Genomic DNA, 8746 nt, shown 5'->3' with positions numbered 1-8746 from the left:
GCAAACCTTAATGTTTACTACATCTTCTCTCTCTTCTTTGTCTACTACAGTCGGCGAAGCCTAATGCCGAATGCATCTTCTCTATTTAATACAGTCAGTGAAACCTAGCACCGACTGCATCTTCTCTCTCTTGTCTGTCTAATATAGTCGGTGAAGCCTAGCGTTGACTACATCTTCTCTTTCTTCTCTGTTTAATACAGTCGGTGAAGCCTAGCATCAACTGGATCTTCTCTCTCTTCTCTGACAAGCACAGCCGACGATGCTCAGCATTGACTGTGTCTTCTCTCTCCTCTTTTCTTAAATAAAACCAACGAAGCCTAGTGCCAACTGTGTCCTTTTTCTCTCTTCTCATTCCAACCTAGCTGGAGATGCCCAGTGTCGACTATGTCTTCTCTCTCCTCACTTCTTAAACACAGTCTACGAAGCCTAGCTCCAACTGTGTTATTTTTCTCTCTTCTCTTTCCAACCCAGCTCGAAGATGCCTAGCACCGATTGTTTCTTTCCTTCTCTTCCTCGTCCAACACAGCCGACGATGCATAGCGCAGACTGTGTCTTTTACACTCTTTTCTCCTTCCTTCTATCACACTCTTCTCCTTCTTTCTTTCTCTTCCTCCTTTTCTTTCTCTTCTCTTTCTTATTCTCTTACTTCTTACTCTCTCTCTATGATTTTTATTCTTTCTGTTATCCTTTCGTTTGATTAAGAAAGGGTTGAGATTAGCCTCTAAAGATAGTCCTGTCATCTAGCCGTAATGTTGTTGTGTCAGAATTACTGCGCTCGCTTTATTGCCACGACAGGCTAACCATCATGTCTAGCTAGTCAGTATCAGTATTGACGTCTAATGGAAACTTTGTTGAGCCGGTCTGAGCTATCGAGCCCATTTTACTGCCACGTTAGACAATTACCTACCAGCTTAGTCACGGTGCTGATCTCCCAACCTAGTCAAATTATTCTCTCCCCCATCTTCTTTTTCTTATTCTTCTCTTCTTCTTATGAATGTGAATGAGGTCTGTTGAACAACCTGTCTTATAACCTTTGTCATATAAGTGTGATTGCAGAAAACAAGAGAATACAAGCCAAGAGAGGTGATTTCAAACCGGTTTTATTACTGGGGGGCTTTCTTCGTGATCTAAAAGGGTGCCCACATAAGCCAGCCCAAGTAAGTCCTAAACCCACCTTAAATTCCTCTCGCATCAATTGGTAATACTTTCCCTTGTTCTTGAACGAGGTTCCTGAGAGAGCGATCTCCAAATGTCCCGGGCTCCCCTGAAACCCAAGACGGGTGTCGCCCAATCATCTAGATCTGGAGGGCGAGATCGAGACACCTAACCAACTTGGCGACTCCACTGGGCACTTACTACCCCTTAGTCGAATCGTTCTTGTTTGGCTAGTTTCTTCTTTTATTATCTGGGTTTATATTTTAAAACTTCACTTATGGTTTGCGAGTTCTATAACCCATTCATCCGGATCGAGGATTTTCTTATCCTTGAGTTCGCGAGTGTCCATAAAGAATAAGTTCCTTCAACTTCATTTCCAACCATCCTTTTGAGCAAAGACCCTTTGTCTAGCTCCCAGGTCTTAACCTGTACTGGTGTGAGGTGGGACTTAAAAGTCCCTCACTCCCCATCTCCTCGTTCTGATGGAAACTCCACCAAGGCACCCTACATCGGTAGCACTTCATTGCCACACACAGCATACACCCAGCCATTGGCAAGTCACTTGTCGGTCATATTCCCGAGGTACGCCAGAAGGTTACCCAGTCCCTTTCTGCAAAAGAAAAGCAAGTTGCCATTGCTTCTGTGGGTCACTGCAAGGCTACCCCTCACATTCCTACACCATCACGAATCTCTATCCCTAGGGGCTTGACACATAAGAGACTGAGGCCCTGTGGCCTCTACCTCTTACACACACCACAAGGCTCGTGGGTTACTCACTCAAGTCACACCTCGGGGCAACCCTTCTGTTACCTCGAGTCCATGTCTAGGATCAAACCTTCCAGGGTCAAGTTCTGCGCACGCTACTCACATGCATCCCACCGCTCAGCGCAACACCATTGCTACCCCAACCTGAGTACACAGGAGACGACCTCCTCATCCACCTACTCTGCACAAGCCTCCACCTATTCTCTTACAGACACCTACTTGCAATTCTCGGCCTCCTAAGGCCAGACCACTTGCTCGAGCCTGGGAAGACCCCTAGGTCCCCCGTGACCTTCTTTACAAGGAACACATGCATCGCTGTCACAGACAGCCCCTCGCCCTCGTCTCAAGCCTCCTCATGAGTCAACCTTTCTCTTGCATGCTCCTACTTCTTCGAGCAAACATCTTCAGCCTTAGGATTTGAAGACCTTTCCTGAGAGCACCGTCCTTAACCAGCCCCGTTATTGTCTCTGGAGCCCACAAGAGAGCTCGAGGCAAAGACCAGATGGAAGATCGAGTCCTTCATCCTCCCCAGCCCAAGATGACCCCAGTCTCTGGTCCTCACCCTTGCCGCACCTGATGGAGACGGCTCTCTCTTGTGCAAGAAAAGCCAATCAGTCGCAGTCCCGATCACAGTTTTTGTGCAAGGTCCATCAAAGCCTCAAAGCTAAACGTGATAGAGGTCTTCAAATTTTGACTAATAAAGTGATCAAGGAAATCAAAACAATCAGTTCTACTGATCCTCTTCACCTGAATCTCTTCTACCCTCTTCAAACGACGCAGCCTGAAGAAGAGCTCCATGAGCCTTGCACTGTGGTTAGTGTCGTAGAAGATGACCCAGCCACTTAGCAACCACAGTCTTAAGACCATCGAGAACCAGTTCTAACACGATCGATGTACAAGAGTCAAGTCCAATCGGGGCATGCTGGCCACCTACTGACCGACCAACCACGCATGATCCATCAAGTTCGCAAGCCCTCAGCTGTGACAAACGCCGACCTCCATAAAGAAACAGTCAGCGTAATGGTTGTAAGCGAGCTTGGCTACGTGCAGAAAGAGTGCAGGAATAAATTTAAAATATGGTGCACGCGATGATGGAAAAGATCGATCATATAGATATCGCACGCCAATCAGCTAACCACGAGGTCAATTCCTATCACTCTAATGGTGCATCTCCAAGGAAGCCCCTTCCCTCTGCCTCACAGGACAATTCTACCCCTTACCCCGTCTCTCAGGCGGACATTGATGCTATGGTGACCCATAGCCTAAAGAACAGACAAATCCCTGGGACACAGGGTGCGACGCCTTACCAAAGGCCATATCCTTCATGCATTGACCAGGTCCCGTTTCCCTCAGATTACAAGAAAGGGAAGTTTCCTCTATTCAATGGAACCACGTCCCTGAACCAGCATATTGCCCACTTTTAGACAACATGTTCAAAAACAGCGGCCGACTAAAGACTTCTTCTCCGTCAGTTTGTTGAAACCCTTGACGGCTAAGCTTTTTAGTGGTACGCTCGACTCCCTTTAAATTCAGTACATGAGGAAATGGAGAAACTTTTCTAACAACGTTTCTATGAGATCGAGAGAGAGGTCCAAACCATCAAGCTTCTCACCCGGACTCAACAACCCGATCAGCCCGCAGACCAGTTGATATAAAGATGGAGAAATTTGGCTGCTCACCATCCCAATCTGATGCATGAGAAGGAAGCAATCCAAAATTGTGTGTGAAACATGCGACCCGAGATTTCTCTACACATCGAGGGCTCTAACCAACTTCCATGTCAGAGCTGATCTCTAAATCAGTCCGCATAGAAAGTCTGTCACACCACCATGGCGTGTCACGATAACAGCCTGCTAGCTCTGCGAATAATCGGGGCAATGTTAACCCTCGAACTAACAGCTGGGGCAACCAACAAAATGGAGTAATCAGTGCAGCCATCATGGTCACTGATCCCAAGAAGGCTCCCTTCCCAACTTTGGACCTTTCCAAAGGGATGAGCATAAAGAAAATAACGGCTCGAGTGGGCAAGCAACAACAGTCGTACACTCAAGTAACCGCACCGGCAAATCTTAATCGAGATGATTATTTCACTAGGCATACGAACAATGTCTACCCCTTTGAGAAGGAATGGGTCCATGCACTGCTCCGATTATTATTGGAACATAATATGATTCAGCTTCTAGAAGCTAAGTTCCTAGAGCAAGCTGGCCTCGACACTCAGGCAAATTATTGTGCTTACCATCGAAGGATTAATCATCTTACAGATGATTGTTACATGTAAAAAGATATTATCGAGGCCCTGATTCAGAAGGGTCAGATAAAGCTTGAAGATTTAAAGAAGGCATTCAAGGCAGCAGAAGCCTCCTAGCAGTAACCGTCCAAGAGGAAGATGAAGCCCCTGATATCCTTTACGCCTTCTTTGTTATAATGCTTCAGGAAGGCATATTCGCACCAAAGCCCACAAGGCAGTCTCGACACCTTCCTCAGGGGACCGAGGATCGTTGGTGCTCATATCCTCAAGTATGGGACCACTACCTATGGGAATGCATCAATTTCTATGATATATTCAAAAAGAAAATGCGAGAATGTCAGGAGTTTTACAACGTCCCAGTATGTGATCCCCAAGCCAGTGCTCGATCAGTGCAAGAGGAGGACCTCCCAAAACAAGACCTTCTCAATAATCATTCAGACTCTGCTGAACCCTCAACTTCCCGTCCATGGATAGTTCACCACCGGCGAAGCAGATTCAAGTCTTTAAGGAGAGAAGAAGTTGCTAAGCTAGGGCTATTCACAAGTCTGGCGACGCGAATCAAGTACCACCTCAGAAAACCAAAAAGGAGACGGGAACCAAGGGCTTCTCACCGGAGAAACAAGATGACTCAAGCACCATTGGAGCAGGAATTTCTCAAGCCCCTTCCCCCATTGCCAACTTTACTGGACTTTCTCCCTGGCATACTCCTTCTTCCTTCCCATCAAGACGACCTCCCAGAGTCCTCTTCCACTCACAACACGTCCAATGTGGGTGAAGACGTTAAAAGCACTACCCAACAGTCTAGGCAAGGGAAAGACCTAAACCCCCCTGCACTCGTCCAACCCTGGCGATGACGAAAAACACTACCCAAAGCGATCTGATGAGGGGAACGACCTTAAAAGTCCCCCACCTTCTACTTCTCCTTCTTATTCTTCTGCTTCTACTTCTCATTCTTCCTCATCTATGTCTCTTGCATGTACAACCTTGATATGCCCAGACTTCGAGGCTCTTGACAGAGAACTTGAGGGATCAAACAAAACTAAAAAACAATGGAGGCGGTTAAAAAAGACCCTGGCTCAGAAAGCAGGATTCTAAACAATTGCTGACGCCTTGACAGCTCTTGCCAAAGCACAAACATCCTCTTCAAAAAAGAACAAAAGGTCAAAGCCAAAGAAATCCCAGTGGCACTCTGAGCTTGACTTTGAGCAGAGACTGAGAAAGTCAAAGGGGCAGAGGTTCTATTCTCGGGAAGCTTGCCACATGGTGTAAATTTCAAGAGCATCACCCCGCATGAGGCAGATAAATCTCATATCAGGGAAGACGTTGCAAACTCTACGGACCTTGAAATTTCCTGGTTCGCCACTACTCCCTGTTGCAAATACAAATCTCCCTATTCTACAGATCCCTGGGCTCCTTTCTAATCCAAATACCCCAAACAATCCACTTATCCTCCCATTCTCAGTGATATCTCTTGCTCAATCTTTTTCAAAACCTCGAACCTCCACCATCCAAGCCAAGTCCACTGTGTAATCAAGTCAGCCAGTAGGCCAAAATAAACCTCTTCCATCCAAACCAACTACACAACCCAAGATACCACCCAAACCAGTGGCAGGACTAGAAGCACAAAGCCTTGACCAAGAAAAAGTGAAATATGATGTGATAGGACATCAGAAGAAGTTTCTAGCCCTTCCCAGCATCTACGACCCCCTCATGCTCTCAAAGGATTACCGGATGGATTTAGTTCAGGCTCTCTCTAACTCGGAGGTGTATGAGACTGAAGTAGAACCCATTGAGGTAGACCCGGTGATTTTATAAGGATGTATGCCAATCACCTTTCAGAGGACGATCTGCAACTGGGGGAAAAGTTTCATAATCGACCCCTCTTTATCACTGGCGAATTACATGCATGCCCCATCAACCGAATCAAGTTAGATGGAGGGTCGACGGTTAACCTCATCCCAAGGAGGATCCTTACTTGATTGGAATTAGGTCGGAGTATCTTACTCCGACCCATGTCACAGTTCAAGGATTCAACCATTAAGGAGAGAAGCCAGCTGGCATAGTTCGCCTTCGTTTTAAGATCGGTGAGTTGAACGACTATGCCTAGTTTCATGTAATCAACACCGACACTTCCTACAACATTCTCCACGGTCGACCATGGATCCCTGACTAGGGAGTGTTTCCATCAATGTTGCATCAGTGCTTTAAGTATAGTAGAGATGGGAGACAGCATACGGTCTATGCTGACAAAAGACCATTTCCTATAGTCGAAACTCACTATGCTGATGCTAAATATTACTTCACAGATCTGGTGTCACCTCAGAAGCCGAATGAGTAGGATCACAAGTCTACAATGAAGACCAGATCTTCGCCTCAAGAGGAAGAGGTGAGGCAAGGCAAAACTCGTCCTTTAACCCCTATTCATTCTAACATTGCTGCAATCGTCCCTGAAGAAACCCCTTCTTCACTTCAAGAGGAGCCCTCTCCCTCTGAGAGCTTCACAAGAGGCTAAGGAAGACACCTAAATTGAAAAAACTCAATTTCAAAAAAAATTTGGTTTGAACGACACGGGGGGTGCCGCCTAGGAAACACGACCCATGCTGCCTAGGCAACATGCCCCACGTCGCCCAGATGCGAGATCCTCAAAAGTTGGGCCTTTTGACCAGGGATTTCCTAATTGCGCATGCCTATCATTCTCAACCAATTTAGCCCCTCTTTTAGCACCTTTTTGGGACCATTTAGAGGAGGAGGGAGAGAGAAACAGGAGCGACTTCAAAAGGCTAGAACCCTAGGAGAGAGAAAACCTTAGAGAGAGATATTAAAAACCTGAGAGTGTCGCTGGAGATAGATATCTGAGAGAAAACCTTAGAGAGAAAACCCTATCTAACCTAAGCCTAGAATCCTAGTTCGAAGCCATTTTCCAGGGCACAACTACCACCAAAGACTTGCTGATCGACATCTGGACCAGAAGGGAGAACGGGTTCTGATACGGGCGAGCCCTCGAGGGCTCGGGTATGCCGAGCCAACTAGCCCGGTCCGATATTTTCTCTTCTCTTCTTCATTTTCTTATTTTACTATTCTCATATCATTTCTATTTTATTTTGATCTAAATACTGTTTTAAAAATTGTGTTTTGAATTTCTTTGGATCAAGGTGGCTCCGCCATTGATCTGAAAGCAGATTTGCTCGTTTCTGAGCAAATCTGATCTCATATTTGAATGCGATTGTTCCCACCTTCTCTACCATTGATTTTCATTCCATTCATCAGTTTAAAGTGTCAGATCCAAGAGACATTCATTGCAAGATCTCTCTGATTTTTCGTGGTAAACAGTTTGGTGCTCACTGCGGGGCATCATCGAGCGTGATCCGAGCATCAAAATTTCGAAGACCTTAAAATATTTTGAAACTTTGCAGGAATGTTCTAGTTAACATTTTGTGATTGTTTCCAAAGTTTTAGGTTAAAAAAAATATTCAAAAATAGAAAAAAAATATTTTCCTAGTAGATATGTTGTCGCTTTATTTTAATTTATTTTCATCAAAAAACATTTTATTTCCTATTTCTCCAAGTTTACAGTAAGATTATTTTATTAATATATACAAGAAAATAATAATAATAATAACCTTTTTGGCAATACTAGGCGTGCCGCCCTGGCGACACGGACTGTGCCGCCTAGGTCCCGGGAGACATGCTCTCTGGTTCCCCCAACGCCCAATTTAGAAGTTTTTAAAATTTTTCAAGCTGGATCCTAGGTCTCTTTTGTGGCTGTTCACAAAATTTCTAAGAAAAATAAATTTTTTATAAATACCAAAAAATATATTTTGCTTGATACAGGTCTATTCTATCTACTGTTCTTTTGTTTTAATTTTATTTCATCAAAAAGTTTGATTTTCTGTTTCTGTAAGTTTTAGTAGCCTTATTTCAACAAGATCAACAAGATAAAAATAAAAAATAAAAATAAATTTTCTTTTTAGGTGACACGACTCGTTTCGCCCTATCACAGAGGTACCAGAAAAATTCTAGGAACCCACAGGCCTATTCCAGAGCCTTTTTTGTGCTTGTTCAGCAATTTTTGAGTCATCCTCGACTCTGGTCATGCTCGACTTAGCACGAACTGTGCCTGGTTTCATTGCTTTGACCATATATTCTTAGGGGTTCCTCACCCCTCCTATATTGTGCCTCGAGCGAATTTCACCTCGAAGTACGCCTCGCTAGGCGCTATCAGCATCGAGCACTCACTTGTTTTATTTCTTATTGTGTGCCTATGTGCTTGACTTTACTTTCATTTGTGTGCTTCTTTACACATTCTAACACACACCTACCAGGAATCCCGAATAACCAGAAAACAAATTTTTCGAAAACCTCCAAAATCTGCATTAACGACGTGAGGGGATCCTAGCATTGAGAGTCGAGGCGGTTAGGATTCGCGTAAATTTAACTGTGAGTGCCCCTCCATATTCCATTGCCTCAAAATCAACTCCGTGTATAGGAGGACTTGGTGAACATCCTATATCAGGAGGCCAGGACCTATGTGAGGACCTATATCAACCCAGCCGCATTTCAATAGTTAGGAACCAC

This window comes from Amborella trichopoda, chromosome 7 (assembly GCF_054954075.1).
Source record: "Amborella trichopoda isolate Santa Cruz 75 chromosome 7, AtrichopodaSantaCruz75HAP2 v2.0, whole genome shotgun sequence".
Classification (NCBI taxonomy): Eukaryota; Viridiplantae; Streptophyta; class Magnoliopsida; order Amborellales; family Amborellaceae; genus Amborella; species Amborella trichopoda.
This window is presented reverse-complemented; position numbering follows the sequence as displayed.